At 42.5% G+C, this 18,573-nt stretch overlaps 1 protein-coding gene across 2 annotated transcripts in view; it reads left to right on the top strand.

The window, feature by feature from the left end:
- The first annotated feature begins 411 nt into the window (after window positions 1–411).
- LOC139336163 (rho guanine nucleotide exchange factor TIAM1-like) overlaps window positions 412–18,573 on the top strand; it is a 42,073-nt gene continuing 23,911 nt past the window's right edge. The window contains exon 1 of one of the 2 annotated variants that reach the window (XM_070970104.1): window positions 412–525. The gene's annotated coding sequence lies outside the window, so the exon portion shown is untranslated. Of the gene's footprint in view, window positions 526–9,906; window positions 10,040–18,573 lie in introns of those variants that run through there. The other variant, XM_070970106.1, reaches the window with a different exon arrangement.

Raw genomic sequence — 18,573 nt, forward strand, 5'->3', positions numbered from 1 at the left:
AAACTATTATCCTTTTTTTTTTGTTTTAGATTGTTTAAATAGAAGTCAGTGCAGATTTCAGTCTGTAATTTTTGCCGCATTTATTTGCAATTTACATTGATGATAATGCATCTGTATGTGCAGGAGATGGATGCTCTGACAGACTGCACCAGTGAGAACTGAAATAATGCATTAAGGTTAAGAAGAAAGATTATTTCTCTGTTTGCTCACATGCTGATTAAACTAAACACTTGAGCTGCTCCTGTGCATTTCACACAGGCGCCGAGTGCCGATTCGAGGTGAGCCGCAGCTGATTGGCTCAGGGAGGGAGTAAGTGGCATTCTTATAATCCACTTGCACGCCGTCTCCAAGGAAGGTGGGCTCCGCCCCTGTCAGCGGTGTGGAAACGACACGCATGGTCCGTGGCCAGGCAGACCTTGGAGAGGCGCCTTGGAGTCAGACGCAGATGGGCATCACCGGCGTATGAAACATGACGATTTCAGTGTCAGGACGGAAGCAGCCAGATCCCGACGGTGGCGGTGACAGGTATGTAAGGAGACCGGGAAGCATGCGGTCCTAAACATGACAAGGATAATATGCTCGATGTCCGATCATGCTTCCGCGTGGTCCTAGCGCCGTCCCCAAGCATGACCGCGTCACTCAATCATACAAGTTTATCGGAGATGACGGACCTGCCGCAGGCGGCCGGTGCGGTCCGGTGGACAAGGCCCACAGTCCGTGTTTTTGTACACGGGGTGCCGCGCAGCTGTTGTCGATTCACCCAGTCAGACATCAGTGATTTCGGGGTAAAACAGCCATGCCGCACGAATGACGGCGGGCATACAGCGGGGTTAATGTGCATGTCCACGCATTTCAATTTCAATCCCAGTGCGTGAATGCACATCAGCTCTGCTGGCAAACGTCGCTTTCTGTCTGTCAGCGGGAGGATGTTGTTCTAATGAGACACGCAGAGAAAAACAGACGTGGTAACCTGGCCGCCGTGATACCTTGCAGGTGTTTGGGGAAGGAGAAGCCGCGCGTGGCCTCGGTGCGGTAAATTGTTGCATGAGTCGGTCATTGAATCGGAGTCGCTGCATCTCCGTTCGTCGTTGAACAGATGATGCAGCGCTGTTGGTGCTGCTGTATTTACACCTGGCTTTAGGAAGCAGATCATGTGCAGGTGACTCAACGGGAAGGCGATAGCTCATTTGTGCAGCTGCTTCACACCAGTGACCTCAGGGTGTCAAGTTTGTTGCAGCGTCACTGCCATAGCCTGCTGCTCAGAGTGGTGTCTTCCTGTCTCATTGCTGTGTGGCTGTGATCATCATCCTAAACTGGCCGATGCACAGGTGACTGTAAGATGAGACTGTGTGGTCTTAATGTCGCAGGTTAAGGCACTCATGGCACTCAATGACATTATATTGTTTTTATTTATTTATTGTTTTTCCATTCATACACTAATGTGTGAAGCTGGCTAGATTTTTAATACTAGGCAGATGTGTTTTCTGCAATTGCTGCCAAGAGAAATAGTTGTGTTCAATAAATCCCACCAAAGTGGAGTTTTTTCTTAGTCAACAGCTTGTGTTTAGGGTGAGTCCAGTATGACCAAACTGGTGCACAAACAAGCCACAGTGAATGCATCGATTGGGGGGATTTGGACACCAAAGTAAAGCTAGTATCTTTACTGACAGAGCAGAAAGAGTAACAGATCCGGCCGATTCTCATGATTAGTTAAAATAATATTGTGAAATGAAACGGAGCGATGATCTGTAAGGAGCTGTGGTTATGACACCACTTACTGTAAAGTGGTACCATCCCAGTCTTTGGGTATCAGACAATCCATATTCCATGATTTTCAACAGTCATCAGACATGTACAACTATTTCTCAGAAGCCATGAACGACATAATTGTACTTTTTAGCAGTGAAAAAAATGATCGTTGCTGTTGAACTTTTCTGTTTTGGCATCTGATAAGTCTTCAAACTCATGGGTTTATTACTCAAACTCTATTTTTTTCTCAACAGATACCTGAAACCTGAAAACACTTGCAGTCTTTTGATGCATTTTTTTTCCATTTGAATACCTGCTAATTTACATTTCCTCCATTGATCCCTCCAGTCATTGTTTAGTTAAAATATATCCAAACAGTAAGTTTGCTGCATGTGCTAAAACGTTGCTGTAGAGTTTGAGCGGATTAACCTGTTTGGAGTTTGGTTTGTTATATTGGGTGCTAACTGTTTCAGTGGATGACCTAAAAGTAGGCCCGGGTTAGCCTGGCAGAGGCAATAATCAACCTGTGGAAGGAGTTCTCCTCAGTGGTTACAGAACCCAGAACCTCTGCATAACCCAAACAGCAGCCTGAATACTTTGTCTGTGGTGGAGAACCATGGGAGAAAAGGACCATGCTGTGGAGCATCCAGCAGAGTGGCTTCTGCTGTGACATGGCCCCGGGGTGGTAACCTGAGCCCACCTGTGTGACATGCCTGCACACAGAGACCTCACCCTCTGTCTGTCTTTGTGTGGTTGACTTGGGACTAGTTTTGCTCCCCTCTGGCTTGTGTCCACACTCTGTAAGTCTCCATCTCAGAGATCTCAAACGTTAGACCAACTCGAGGCAGTGCAGCGCCTGACGTAGCCACACATGAAAGAATGCCTTTACATTCATATGGTGATTTGTTGGCTTTTCGTACAATCCGCGACTTTGTTCTTTATTCGTGTACAGCAATGTATTACCACAGTTGATTTCTTGAAATGCGCATAATTTAACCCTCACAAGTGCTCTTTGTGAATTATTCATTTCCGTCCCACTTGCACATAACTCTTCATTGCTTTGCACAGTGGTGCAAAGTAAATACTGAAGACAGTCGAGTGTTTTGCTTAGTGCCAAGTGAATCACATACTGAACCCTGTGTGATCATGCGAACAGACCATTCTCACACAAACTCACCACCAACCACAGTATTACTCGCGGTGGTTTAGAAATTTTTAAATCGAAGGTTTTATTCTTAGCGCCACAACAACAGTGTGTTTTTACATGATGTCTGACTTCGAATAAGAAGAGGAGTTGTGTTGTGGAAAAATTAAATACACAAGTTAGACCACAACCACAAAGCTGGAAATCTTTCCCACCAGGAAACCTCTGTCATTCTGCTGAGTGGCTGATGTAGGTATTACGATGGGAGTACTGAGCTGAGCGAAAGCCTCAGTGGTCTGCACACATATCTCCACATGGGGTAGGAAAATACTGTCTTAACAGCCGATATTCAGCCTGTCTACTTAATATTAAGTAGTATTTGAAAAAACTCTCCACTGATGTTTGTATTTCTGAATATTTTGACCAGAAACTGTTAAAGGCAATTCAGTTTTTTTTCATTAATTCATAGCCTCAAAATATTTTTGTAGATTAATGGATTAGTTGATTGACAGAAAAAATGATCAACAACAATTCTGATAACAGATGCACCATTTAAGTCATTGATTAAGCATCAGATTTGCTGGTTTAAGCTTATTAAATGAGGATTTGCTCCTTTATGTCACTGAAAGAGAAACTAAGCAATCTGCAGATCTTATCTTGGCCTGTAGGAAATTATGATGTGCATGTTTATAATTGTAATTTTACACATGAAACAATAAGGCGAAAAAATCTGGAAATGACTCAAAGATGAAAACAAAAAAAGAAATTGTAAATTTGTCTTAAAATGTTTATAGGCTGCATTTTGCAGAACAGATAATTCACTTTCTCCTGTATTACAGTTGAAAAATGACAACTTGAATCGCTCTGTTTAACAGTTTTAATGCACCAATGCCCCTCTCCCACACAATGTAACGTGTAACGTGTAACGGAGCAGCCACATTGTGTAACAGTGTTGATGTTGCAGCTGTGAGTGGTCCTCTGTGCCCAGACTCTTGTGTTGAATGCAGTCTGCACAGGCTGATTGCCAAATTTGTCTTGTGAGGATTATCTGCTCTGTTTCTGCACAGAACAACAGATTCGTTATATCCGAGCAAGACAGACTTCATGTTCCAGCCATATGCAAGAAGTGTCTGTCGTATCATTTTTTCCACAACATACATATCAGATAATCACATTAGGAGGTTATTGGATTGTTTTCTTTTCCAAATCAAGTAGCTTTGTTCCCTTTCCAGCCCCAATTGATGAATGAAGGACAACCATGCTTCCCTTTCTGCCCCTGTTTACATCCATGTTGTATTGGGTTTCAGACAAGAGCTCGTCCTTCCCTTGTTCCCCCTGACAGGACATCTGTCTCCATTAGAGAGGAGATGTGCTGCTTTATCAGTCTTCCACCATATTCGGACAGTTGAAAGGAGGAATCCTATTGTCCTCCACAATTAGCCACATTGTACATATCTGAGAGTGTAGTATCGTTTTGTTCTGGACAATGTGCTGCTAAGTAGGTGATTAGCTGAATATCTGAACCCTACATCAGTATTTCGCGTGCATTTAAATAAAGCTTGCATTTTTTCCTGTTTATTAGCAAGTGCAGAGGACTGGAAGTTGCCACATACTCCAGCATGTGACAGAGTGAGGTCATATATGATGAATTCATGATGTGCTGACAGTCAGCATAATCTGGAAAAGCACCTAGATGGCTTGCCAAGATCTGATCCCAGATGCTTTCCAGAGGACTACCCTTCAAGCAGTGCTACATTTAAGAGGGGCTAAGATGCGCTCCTTATAATGTGAGAAAAGGGTGGTTTCTCTCATGAATTTTCACAAGCCTAAATGAATATTCTTATCGAAGTCAAAACTAATCAGCCCTATGCTGTGGCTTGCACCTTTAGAAATAAGCAAACAAGTGCTCACCACAAATGAAGTCGACTCGCCCGCGCCGTTGAGTATTGACTCGAGCTTCAAAGCCTCCTTTGAGGTTGTGGTAGCCTGCGAAAAGTGATTTCTGAAAAGATTCTCTTCCAGTTACAGTGGGCTACTATTTTGAAGTGAGAGGCCACTGTGTGTATATGCAGACTGGTGGATGGTATTCAGTAGCACCCTGGTGCTTTGTCTCCGCAATGGTCATGGGGTTTGGAAAGACATGACAGATGAGCACTAAAAGGCCTCGTCAAAGTTCTGTTCCTCCTCCTATTTCTGAGCTGTGAGCAGGCACGTATGACCAGCTGTCAGAAATGCACATGGTGATGATCGTTAGCTTCACGTGGCTGATAGAGCCTTGTGGTTTAGGATGAATAATAGATACTAAGTGCACTAAAATGCTGAGGCTATGAGTCACTTTGGGGATGCTGGAGTTTGGCTAACTTTGCTGCGAACAAGAACCTCTCAGGGCTTTTTTTTGTTTACTTGAGCTTGACTCTGGTGTGGTGTGTTTTTTGTGTGTTTTTAAGTGCATAAACCGTCATCCTGGGTGTGCATTTGAACCTCTCTCAGTAAGCATTTCTTTGTTGATATACAGGTCAAGTGGTGTCTTAAAACTGGGCTAATTTGGTAGAAAAGTGAAAAGAGTTATGCAGGGTGCTAAATATTTGCAGGTTGCAGTCTCTCAAATGTGAGGATTTGCTGCCTTTGAATATCTTTGCCTTTGGTATGTTGATGAGACACAATCCGTACAGTCAACGCAGCAGCCTGGAAGATTTCAGTCCTGGTTGATTTGGTGACACCAGCAGTTAGTGGTGGTAACAGCAAATGCAATTTAATTCTAATCGCCTTTTTCCAGCAACCATGCAGCAGGGCACAGAGAACGAGTTTGGTAACTTCCTGAGAAGTGCAGTAGAGGACTGCACTGGGATTGGGATCCTGCGACGCCCAACGAACTGTCAAAAAATAAACTGCAGGATTTTCACAGGATGAAAATTGTAGAAAACAGTTCCTTATATTTGTAAGTCAATGATCATCGTGTCTTGAAATAACTGCTAGTTTACTAAGAATAGGCACAATGTGAGACTAAGCAGTTCCTCTTAAATGACTGTGAACTAAACTGAAGCCAAACACACTCATTGCCATTGCCATGGTTCCATAAACCACGTACGGTGGCCCATAACAACCAAACAGGACGATCAATTACGGTGGCTGTGAAACTTGACCGAACTATTAATAGAAAAACAGAAACAATTGAATAATTGAAGATAAAAAGCTGCTAGTCGCAGCCCTAATTGGAATGTCTGTTGAAGCCAATGGATATGTGATTATCCTTTCAGTCAGATTAAATCCAATTTTAGTCTTATGTCTAGACGTATTTTGGCCTGTAAATCAGTGCTTATTCAGCCATTTTTATACAGTTTCCAAATTCTTGGAGGCAAAACTATGGTCTGCATGCTTGTGTAAATAGCTCAGTATAGAGTTGACTGTCTCGGAGCTTGCTAAGTGAAGACCGCTGCACTTTAATATGCACCAAGCATCTTTTAATAACCAGTATTGGAGGGCTACCTATACTGTATGGGTTCAGTCCCCACCAATCAATTCCATCTTTTTCTCCGCATTTTAAATTATTTCCCTCTCTATACCGGTGTCTTTGATGTCGACTCTTGAGAGGCAACTCACTGCTGGAGACCACTGGATCCTTCGCTAATGATCTCTACCCGGGCTGGGGTTACTGCTTTCATGTCTTGCATAACAGTTGCGTTTTTCTCTTTAGATATATGTTGTACATAGTGTTCCTTTTCAGCACAATGGGTCATCTGTTTCCTCAGAGGGACGCTGGGGGGACATGTCTTGGCGTGATTGAGGACACCTTCAAGAAAATAAACACTTGAACCCTTGTGTAGATGTATGTTCTCTCCAGTCAAGCTGAACATTCACAGAGCAGCGTGATGCAGAACCAAATGCTGCATGCAGCTGACCCCTTGTTGGTTAACAGTAAAATCAGTTTCAGTGTGCTGTATTTCTAGATGAATGGCTTTGTGTGCAGTTCTGAAGTTAGAATCAACAGACAGATGCTGTTGAATCCACATCGTGATGCATCATTGTGGGTAAACCTCATCCCCTGTATGTTAATTGAGAATTTAATTGGTGTGAGACATGGAAGCATTTTGGCTTTGTACATCCCTGATTCTCAAAAACCTGGGATGCTGTGTAAATCATAAAACAGATTGTGATGATTTGATAATCCATTTTGACATAAACTCAATTGAAAACAGTACAGAGGCAATACATTTAGCATTTTATCTCATCAGCTTCGTTGATTCTGTGAATATAAGCGTATTCTGAATTTGATGCAGCAGCATGTGTCAGAGAAGTTGGGACCGAGGCAGCAGAGGACTGTTTCAGTCACAAGTGTTGTTGATTGTATCCCTCAGTGAGTCCTTCAAATGAACACGTTACACAATGGACTGTTTAATATCACAGCCACATCATGTTGAAAGGATGTGTCATCTTGTGGTCAGTCCAGGATCGCTGTATTAAAGTACTGTACAGTCAGTTCTTAACTGACCTTTATTTAAGCTGGTGTTAGGAGCCGCTCTGTAGCATGTTAGACGTAACATATTAGGCTCCAGTGCTTTGAGAAAGAGTTAAACCCTGTTGACTTTTTCCACATTTTGGGATGTTAACAGCCTCACTTAAGAATGAAGAACTTATGTGACAGATCTATGTGTGATGCTGTGCAGTAACCCAATTATGGCAAACCAAAAAAGTATTAGAAATGAAAAAAGCCAAAAACATAAAATGTTCCTCATCAGTCTATTTGCAGGGACTGAGCTCGTTTTGGTGCAACTGATCTCCTTTTTTAAGTGAGGCTGTTTCTGTCGAGGACAAAGCACGGCTCATCACTTGTCTAACAGCATCCCCGCTCTGAAGCATGTTGCCAGCATCGGTTGTTTTACTGGAGTGAGCTGGGAGACCTGCAACGTAAAGGAGGAATAAGTGAACCTAGACTTGAATCCTGTTGGAAAAACTGGAATAATAATTAGATAATTGTTCAGAGGCTATTAGTAATCTTTGTAAAATGCAGATTCATTCATTTTAACAAAAACATTTGCGAAAAACGTAATTTTTGCAAAGAGTCACATTTAGTGAGCTTGTTGCGTATCCTGCCAAATGGATCTCTGTCATCCCTCTGCCTTCAGCTGTTTTTTTTTTTTTTTTTTTTTATGGCTGAAGGTGATTGGCAGTGATTGCAGTTGCTTGTGACACCTGGACAGCATCAGCAGTCTGAAGTGTTGCCGTGGATCTGTAACTGCAGTCTCACCTGCCAAATTGCCCCAGCAGTATTGAAAGCCTGTCAATGTATTGGATGTCCAATTCAATCAGCTCCTAAATTGAGTGCAGATAGCACTGGGTTTAATAGCCTTGTCCCGGTGATGAGAAAGCAGAGTATTTTATTTAGCTGAGCTCCATGCAAGCAATCTACATTTCTGGGATGCCTGTGGTGAGAGCAGACGTGGATTCAGCATTAGCCCACATTTCACTGATAGATGCTTTTATTGCACTGCTGCCTGATCCAGTCTTTTTTTGGCTGAGACATGCAAATAAGATCTCATCTTTTTTTTTTAACTTTGCAGGTAAACACCTATGGGAGTACAACATTAGCCAGCTGAGGTTAATATTTTGGTTATAAGTTATTACTGTACACCGTCCAAGAATTACATCAGTATGTTGTTTTCTGTGCTTTTAATTAGACTGTCAGTCTGAATAATAATCTCTTGACATCATGTTTTCAGGCTGTATCATGTGCTTCCAAATCTTTTGTTTTTATTGGATGACGTCCTAACAAATTGTTTCACTAACTGAAAAGAAGAAACTGGCACATGTTGTGTTTTGTGTGTGGAATTTGTAGCAATTTTGGTACAAAAACTCTGAAAAGAATCTGTATCCTGACAGATATCAAGTGCAATCTGGCTCAAAGAGTTGATCAAAACACAGGTTATTATGTCTGGTTGCCTCTGCAGTCCAGACATTCCAGTCTTTACTATTAAAACCCCAGTGGTTTAGTTTAATATCAGGGTCACAACCTTGGCAGGACATAAAGATACACTGAGAGGAAGCCAGTCTGACCACGGTGCTGAGTGCTTTTTATTTTGGTCATAGTCATCGCAAAGTCTAGACATGGCAATTCACCCCTCCAATCTCCGGACTCCGTTCACACAGTCTGAGCTCCGTGCTCTCTGCCTCTCCTCTGTGTGGCTGTCAGGGTGTCTACACCCTCGACTGGCTCCGGGCATGTTTTACTTTCAGCAGGCATGCAAAGCTGCTTCTGGAGCGCATGATGCAGGCTGCAGCTGAACAGACGTCGCCGTTCCCTCACTCCTCTGTCCTCCCCTCTCCTCTCTTTCCCCTGTTCCCTCTGCCGCTTCCATCATCTCAAAATGAATCCGGCACCGCTGTCACTGCTGACGCGATAGCCACACAACATCACTGGTGCTATGACAACAGCAAGTCCAGCCCCTGTCTCATTCACAGGTCCATTTTGGGCTGTCACCGAATGTTCCAAATTATGCACCACAGCACATTACACACATTAAGACTGCAACCTTTCAGCCCGTGTTGCCTTGGAGGGGAAGAGAACAATTGTTTCATTTTCCAGGAAGCTGTTATTACAAATCCTACTTTTTAACCTCAAAGAAAAGAGATGAGAGCAGGATTATTTTCTTTGAGCAAAAAAAATTTTACATTGATGCCGTGACTGATCCAGGCGGAGAAACGGAGGCCTGCATCTGACTGCTGTTGATCTCATCGTTTTTGTAAAATAAAAAGGCTGCAACATGTAGTGTAAACATAATGCTTCTCATAGGGGAGTGGAGGGGCAATTACAGAGGAGACGAGGGAGGGAACACATTCCTGCTGGCAGTAGGTTTGTAGTTTAGGGGGGTGGAATTATAGAACGAAGGAGGGAGCAAGACGGGAGGGAGGGAGTGAAGAGTGTGAAAGAGTCAGTGGGGGTGGAAGGGTGGGGGGTTACAAATGGTCACTCCCCCTCCCTCCCTCAGTTCTTCAACTCATCCTTGCATATAGGAGTCAGTCTGCTGTGGACTTGCAGAAGGAGTATCAATAATCCCCTCATGTAGAGCTTGAAATTTCCCTCAGAGTGATGTGTGGGATTTCACCGGGCTACTGTGGGAAGAAAAACACTTCCTGGTTGTACACAGCAAGGTAAGTCATTGCATTTGCTGCTGTATATTTGTGCCTCTTTGCAACACTGTGTGCTTGGCTGTGTTAGTGGATAGAAGAGACAAATGGCAGTCCAGACTCAAACCTCCCACTTTCCAAGAGAGGTGCTAAATAACACCACCACTAACACAAACCAACAAGTCAGCGTGTGGCCAGTAAGCATAGGTTTCAGTGGATTTCAGAGTGGACTTAAATTTGTGAGATGCAACCAAAGCTCTTGTGAATCACATTGTGCCTCGAGGGTTTATATTGTCAGGATTTATCTTCTCTGGATGCAGTATTCTCACTAGTTTCCATCAGTGTTTGCATTTCCACACTTAACCTATAATTTCATGTGTTTTGTGCATGCTGTAACCATATCCTGGGGTCTTCACAGCCTGTGTTTAGGGTGGGGTTTCCACCTCATGTTTGTACCTGTAGCACTCCTGTGTGAGGCACAATTTCACCTACAACTGCAGGCAGCGGGGCCATTGTATTGCTCTCAATTCACTGCCAGACACAAACAATGCAGCTTGTGTCCGTGTGATTGTAATGACAAAGCAGTGGTGGTGGTTGTGTGATGCTGAGAAAGAGAGATGATGAATTGCAAATGTGAGAGATGGTCAAAGTCAAGGAGAATTCCCAGAGCGCATCCTGGAGGGGGGGCTGGTGGACTTTATGATGTGTGAGTTCATTTAAAATCCCGGCTTTGTGTTTGAAAGCCCCTTGTGTGACTCCTGCGGTGGGGAGAGGGGCGAGAAATGGTCATCTGGTGTCATAGTCATGGAAATGTATTGACTGCTCGAGGCTTAGCAGGACCGGAGGTCAGGCTCTGGCTTTCAGGCTTGTACATCTTGAAAATGCTCCTGTTTTGACTCCTGTTTTGTTTAAAAACACACCAACTCTGAGCTATTTTTAAAAGCGTTTTTTTTCTTTGTTTTGTTTTGTTTTTGTTTTTTTTACGAAAATCACAAGAAATGGGTCGGCCTAACAGAATTACTCTTCCTGGGTGGAAAATAATTGTGATCACAGATTGGTTTGCATGGTCTTGTGTCATAAGCTTCACTTAATTGAAAGGCACAGTGTGCAGTAGAACAAAGGTTATATTGTAGATTTACAAGCAGCAGAGTTCATCTGCGATCAGGTGGTCTTTCAGATACTTAGCTTATTGTAAAAGTTAGACTTTATAGCAAAATGATGGTACATGGAACTCCACAATGACGTTTTTCTAGTCCCTCTGTTTGATGCAACACAACTCAAACACTTTTGTGGTGTATTTCTATTGTATAGATTTCTAATTTGTCTGTTAAGCTGTTCCCACCAAACTGGTAAATGTGGTCTTCAGCTAATATTTTTCATATATTTTCCTTAATTTTAAAGTAGAGTGCAAGGAAATGTAAAGACAGAAGCATGCTGTGATATACCATGTGATAGTTGTGGTATGTGCTGTAGACTGCTGGGATACCAGGGTGCACCTTTGACTTACAAGTTGGACATAACTTTTGCATCCCACTGAGCTCTGTCGGTGCGCGGTATCAGCTATCGGGAAATGTAGCCTAAACTGCAGTGAAATAATCCTTTTCTTCTACAGACACAAGACTGTATGACAGCAAGCTCTACACAGTTAATTTAAATCATGAACTGTAAGTTAAAAAATTTGTGTTGTCTTGTTGAAGGAAAAGGGACAGTTAAGGGATTCAGTGAGAAGTGAGAAGAAGAACTTTCCATCTTCCCACAAAACATTAGTTGGGAGTGTCTACATTCCAGTATTTTCATGCTTAGATGCGTTTGCAAGGAACGTAATGTTAACTACCGGCTTTCAAAATCTGGTAAATGGGCAAAGGTACTGGTTTCCAGCTGTAATGCAACTTTCTAAGTCACATTTTACCACAGGGCAATAAAAGAGGCCTGTACTGGAAGCAGGGCTGCTTAGAGGAAAAGGACACATCTCCCCAGCTTTGTGTAGTCATGTGTATCAGGATCCACCTCAGCTCTGCTTGAGTGCACAATGCGACGCAGTAGGGAGCTGGGAGCTCCAGGGGTGTTCTGGCTGAGGTGGTGCTCATGGATGACTTCTTTACAGGCTTTGTCCACAGATATGATTTAGATCAAATCTCCTCAGTGCACGTAAATGTTGGACATGCAACTGATGAAAGAACAAAAGAGTCCGGGGGGGGCACACATTTGCTTTTTGAGTGTTATTTGGAAACTTGTTCTCTTATTCAGTTTAGGAACTCAAAGATGCAGTCTCATCATTTAATCCACCAGGATTATTCATACTCTCCCATCTTCAGGACGTGTTTGCAACATGACCTAAAAGATTCCCTTCTCATTAATATTGCAATCAAAATGATGAAAATGGACCTGCACATCAACCCAGATGCGATTTTGGGTGTAGTTTGGCTTGTGTGCTTGCACTTATGATGCCACACAAAAGAAACACATTCGACTGAAGCTGTGCTTCATATTCCCACTCACTGACCTGAAAGCAAATGATTGCCTCTATGGTAGAAGATCCTGAGTGAACCAGATTTAGAAAACACATTTCCAATGCAGGATCGCTGCTCCTCTATGTCCTTGGCATTGTGTTTATTCTGCTGCCAGCAAAGGGACATTCAGGCAAAGACAAGTCAGCTGCTGTACTGAGATTGGCAGGTGAATGGCTCACCCAGCAGTGGACTGGCTTCTAGTCTGAAGACATCAACATCCATTCAGTGCTGTTTTGCAGTACTGCTGGCGTACTGAAAATAAGCAGAACAATCGCTTAGATTAGAATTTCATGTAATGCAAACATCACGAGACTAGCTGGGCTCAGAGGGATGTGTGCTGACCAAGGCTAAAATGTTCACTCCCTTCAGATTCAGATGTTATAACTGAGCATGCACACTGAGTAACGCTTTCATTCCCTGCTGACGTGAAATTTCTCTATTGCAAAATATATTCCCAAAGTTGTGATTATCCATGTTTTTACATGTTCGCAATGATGATTTTTCCAGTGGCGTGCCTTTATAGTTGCATATAATTTACTTAAGTTTTTCTGTTCATCTACATTAGCAACCTGAGGATTGACCCTGCCTTTGCTACTGAGCTGAAAGAAGGATGAGTGAAGCAGTAGGAGAAGATATGTTACAGAGTTTACACTGTATATCAGTGTTGTTTTCACTAATATCTCATTTCATTTTCCAGCTGTTTCTCATATACACCATGCTGCACCAATGTGCCAGTGCAACAGCAACCCTGTGTTTTGGTAACCGCTGAGTCCCAGAATTGATACCGTTGATCACAAATCTATAATCATAAAACTGTCAAGCACATTTGCTCCCAGTGTGAGGGGAGAATTGTTGGGTGTAGTTGGGGTCGGGCGGTGGACGAGCGAATTGTAAAAGTCTGGAATGTGAAGCATGTAAAGGCCGAGTAGTGTTGATGCTCGGTGTAGCCAGGGGAGACCTTTTCACTGACAGTGACAGTAACGGGCCATGAGAAGGTCAACTCATGAAAGTCTCTGGTGGTTGTGGCTGTGATATTTTGTCACAGCGGCTGCAGCCTTTTTCATTACATGAAGCATTTTCTGTGCGCTTCCCCAATGAAAACTTCTGTCATAAGCTGTTAAGTATTGATCTTGAATTGTCACGTAATCCTGTTGTCACTATCTCACATTGAACAGCATATGAAGCTTCACACCGAGTTAAGTTTGAATGACTTTCAACTGATTTAGTTTTGCACTTCTGCTTGCCTCCACATCAGCTCAAATAAGCGCAGAGCTTAGTTTTCCAGATATCTGACGGTACATGTACAGATCTAAAAGCATCTGCTACCAGAATGAAAGAAAAACGGGCTATTGATGCTGTGACATAGTGTCCTGCGTAATGAACACTGAGGCTATGATTTAGAGAAATTTCAAGGAAGATGACAGAAGAAGCGGGAGGTTAATTTACTTAGGATGTTTCCTTAAATTCAGTTACTCAACAGAAGCACTTTGTTGTGGCAAATCCAACTCATCAAAGGCGATAAAGGGGCCTTACTTTTATCTATGTGACACACTAATGGGGATGGATTTGTGGCTAAACCTGCAAGTTTCAAACAGGGTTGTCAGTTGTCCGTTAATAAGAAAGCCATGGTAGAGTATTATCCTCTGATGGAGTAGTCTGATGTCTCAAAAACATGTACAGACTCATTTTTAGATACTGCAGTAGTTTTAAGTGGCATATAATAGATCACTGTTTTAACAGAAATCCCCCCACTCCCTTTACCAGATTAAAAACCTTAGATCCCTTCCCCCATAGAGGTGTAGTCAGAGGAATCACAACAACCACAGCCGTTATCCACCCCTCCTTTTGTATAACAGTGGTGTGTGGCTCACGTACACCTCCAATTAACAGCTGTTTAAGGACTTCAAAGGTTGACAATGGGGAACTAAAGAGCCACAAGCAGGATGTGGTCTGATAGCACCTTGGTTGTGGCCTCCTGAACAAGTAAATTGCTGGCACTGATGATAGTTACTCTGGCACAAAGTGGCATCCCAAAATCTTTTATCTTAAGCCAGTGTGAAAAAGAAAAAAGACAGTTGACAGTGGTTGTCCTCAGCATTACATCTAAGTGAGCTTTTATATCACCTGGCCCTCTTTGTATCTTATCTTTGTGCTAATTTCATACATCATCAGCCACAGCCAGGGCATAATAACTCAGATCCACGGATAAAAGAACAAAATTAAGTTGGTTATTTTGCTGGAAAAATGTGGCCAAAAATATCTATAGTTTTTAAAATAAACCACAGTAAATTAACATTTTACCCGTGGCCATAGGAGCTTATGAAGCATCCTTAAGCCTATAGAGTGGACAAAAGATTCGCTGTTGACCCAACAAACCTGCAGCATCTGCTGTACACAAACCCCGCAGAGCTTAAACACCAGCAGAAGCAGTGACCTCTGCACACAGTGGTGCCCCAGAGAAAACACTGGCAGGGACAAAGGTGCCACCAGGCTAAACAACACCAGCTGCTGTTCAGCAACAGGCTCCACAATCAGTGCCTGCAAAGACTGTAACTCACTTTTAAAATTACACATCACGGGGAATTAAAATAGGCATTTTTTGCAGCTTATGTTTTGCTTTCCTCAATTTGGATAAACACAGCAGTACCACCTTAAATAGAACCACGTTCAGTAAACTCAAATGAGGATGCAAAAAGATAAGATAAAACTTTACTGATCCCATGCTGGGGGAATTAAGTCATTACAGCCAGCAAGTATTAAAAAGCAAAACAGCAAACACAATGGCATAGAAGGGTCGAGATAAGGAGGATACAGGATAAAGAATAAAATTCAACTGCACAGATTATAAAAATACTAACTGCCATAAATACTACTGCCCATAACATGCCATTGTCATTATTCTGATGAGAAAAAACTACCAATGCCATATGTTGAACTGCACTTGAGAAATGGTGTTGCGTAAAAAGAACACAGCATTGCACGGGTCTGTGTATGTGTACAGTTTATAAAAATACTGTTGCCCCTATGGATAATAAATAATGTTTGCACTATATTAAAAAATAATAAACAACCAATTAGAAATTGCACAAGTGTGTGAGCATATATTAGCATGGATAACAGTCATGCAAAAAAAAGGAGGTGTTTTGGCCAACATTAATTGTAGCCATAATACAGTAACAGCAAGATTGTTCCTGATGTCCTGCTTAGCCCAGTGTGCAGCACTGACAGACAAAAGGTGTCAGTGTGCCGAACAGTCTCGCTCTGGACTCAAATTGCAAATCTGCCCACCTCATCTACCTTTACCAGTGGTCGCTGGTCGCTGTCTTGCCAGGTCTCACACCAGCTGTACTGTCAGCCATTATTCTGCTTGACATGCGCTGGCATCCTTCTAAAGGCTGCTGCTACATTAACAAAATCCCTTTACAGAAGACCACCTGAGCCTCCCGTGATGGGGTCAGGTTACTCACAGCAGCAGCGTTTGCCGCCATCCTCTGAAACATGAAATCCATTCTGCAGCAAGTGAAAATAACTAGGCGGTTTGGCTTATTGTCTGTTTATTTTGCGGAGATGTGCTGTTTTTAGCGTAATGTTACTTCACCCGCTACCACGTCAGTGCAATTGTTAGAGCCAGAGTTGCTGTTGAAAATGACCGCTGTTAGCAATGGCAGTAGAATTGCTACAACTAATATTACTTTGCCTGCTGGTTGTTGTATTTTCTCAAGATAAATTTTCAATAAGGCTGTATAAATCTTGGCTGGATGTCACAAATGCTGGCTAGCCCGTTGCTCCATAGTACATTCTTGGCACAAAGCTATTCCAAGACAAGTTTGCGGCTTTCATTATCACCAGAGGCCCTCTTCTCCTGCTGTCTTGCTATTCAGGGTTTCTAGGGCTACAGATCCAAGTCAGAAAAATACTCTCTGGCTACATGATCGAGGTAAATAGTTTTCAGTTGATCTATTAAATGAAGGCCGGGGGAAGTACTTGTTTTGTTCGACATCCCAACTAAATGCTAGTCTGGTGCGGATGTTTCTGTCCGACATGAAACAGTTGAAAGAGGATGGGAGCTTTTGTTGATGCTAAATTTCCCCCTGGCCTAATAGAATCTTAAATACAGTTGAACACACTCAGGAGCAGAAAGTGAGTCATGAGAACCGGAGATTGCTGTTTGGTGCTTCCATTGGCACAGAAGCATATGACTGTATATCAGCGGGGACAATGTGAGCTGTCTTGAGTGCAGTCTTTCAGTGGTAAACCCCCTCCACGCAACTACCTGTGTTATTATCTCTAGAGACTGGAGTGTTCAGATTACAGGGTTTTGTGTTGGAGCTTGTAACTAGTCAGCTCAGTGCATTCTTGTCTTTTCACCGATGCAGTTGTGTTAAATGACAGGAATGTATTTGCAAGAGTCAGGGCAACATACGGAGTCAAAATCAGATCGTGACGAAATTTGTGTTTGTGTCCTCAGATCTATGTGGTGTATTGCAGTATTTTTTCTACATGGAGCTCACGAATAAGGGAATGTGTGACCAGGTGTTCCACACTTGTCAGTGGGTTCCACCTTGCTGAAAGTCCATAAGTCAGATTTTGGCCATGGGGCAAGAATTTTCATTGTTTCCTGAAATGATACAGACAACTTGACATTTTTTGTCCTTGGGGATCTGAAGGAGAAGAAGAGCAGGTGGGTGTTAGGACAGTTTTCCCTTGTTGCTGTTCAAACAGGCCCAAGAATTTGTCAAATATAAGCTGGGCTTTCAAGTGGTCTTTAATAACAAAAGGACCTTAAATCTACTTGTCACATATTTCAGGGATGACAAAATGCCACGGCACATGGGATGGAAACATGAACACGACTCTCCCAAAACAGTTTCACATATCATCCCCACTGTTGTGAAATGGGTAGACTCTGGCATAAATCAGAATGTGTGACATTTATGTTCCAATACTGTCATGCAGATACAAAGAGAGGTTCTGGATAATCTTTCGTGAAGTCTTTCTTACCATAAATCCAAACTGTGGCTACTGGAGCCAAGACTAAACCTAAAACCTCCCGTATGTTTAACATTTTCCAACTGCAGTTTGTAACACTGTGAGGACAGAAGAAATATAAAGCTAGTATCATTTTATAAGTCTAAATCTGCAGAATTTTGAGCAAAAACTGTAATTTCACTTCAAGATGCTTGAAAAAGAAGAGAAAAAAAACAAAAGCTTGATGTATATTTTGTACAGTATTAAACAGACATTTCATATTTACATGATCGACATTAGTATCCTTGTAACGCACACTGGATAGTGTCAACATCGATGACACAAACAAACGTGCTATACAACTTTCCACAGTGGTGTTAGTTGTGGTGAATCTCTGCGCTTTTCCCTGAAGCCGTTGTGTTGCTAATCTTGAGTCACAACAAAACTATTCTTCTTTGTGATGTGTGGGTGGCTGGAATCTCCTGTGGTTATGTATTTCATTAAAGGCTTGTAACAGATGAATCCTCCGAGTCGTCTGCCGTCCTGTGCTCTTATGCAGTCTGCTGAAAATGACCCATTTACTCGGCTCCTCACTCTGTCACACGGCCAAATTACCGGTAACATTTTCCAATCTAATTGTTGATTTCCATTTATTTATCTCGTGTATGAAGGATGATTGCGAGGATACAAGACAGAGAGCGGCGCACTGAATTATGTGTGTTAGCAGGTATTTCTAGAAGAACCCATGGGCTGTTCCTGGGGATTTGGTGCTCTAGAATATGTTTTCAAATCCTGGCGTCTCTTCCTCATGTTTTAATAAAGAGCTGATGATGGATTTTGTGCACCAGCAGCGTCGCAGCTTTAGAGGATGTAGTGTTGGGGAATTGAGGCCATTTTAACCTTGTGTATATTCTGGGAACACAAATGCAGTAAAACGTTCGATCGGTGAAAAATTTGGAATATGAGTGCTGTGCATTTTTATGTAAAGAGTGTTTCCAGGTTAGCCGCTTAACTATCTGTGTTCTTCAATCTTAAAACCTTTACAGGAAATCACTTTGTTCAGATGGAATCAGTGCTCTG

The sequence above is a fragment of the Chaetodon trifascialis genome, chromosome 9 (genome assembly GCF_039877785.1).
Source record: "Chaetodon trifascialis isolate fChaTrf1 chromosome 9, fChaTrf1.hap1, whole genome shotgun sequence".
In the NCBI taxonomy this organism is placed as follows: Eukaryota; Metazoa; Chordata; class Actinopteri; order Chaetodontiformes; family Chaetodontidae; genus Chaetodon; species Chaetodon trifascialis.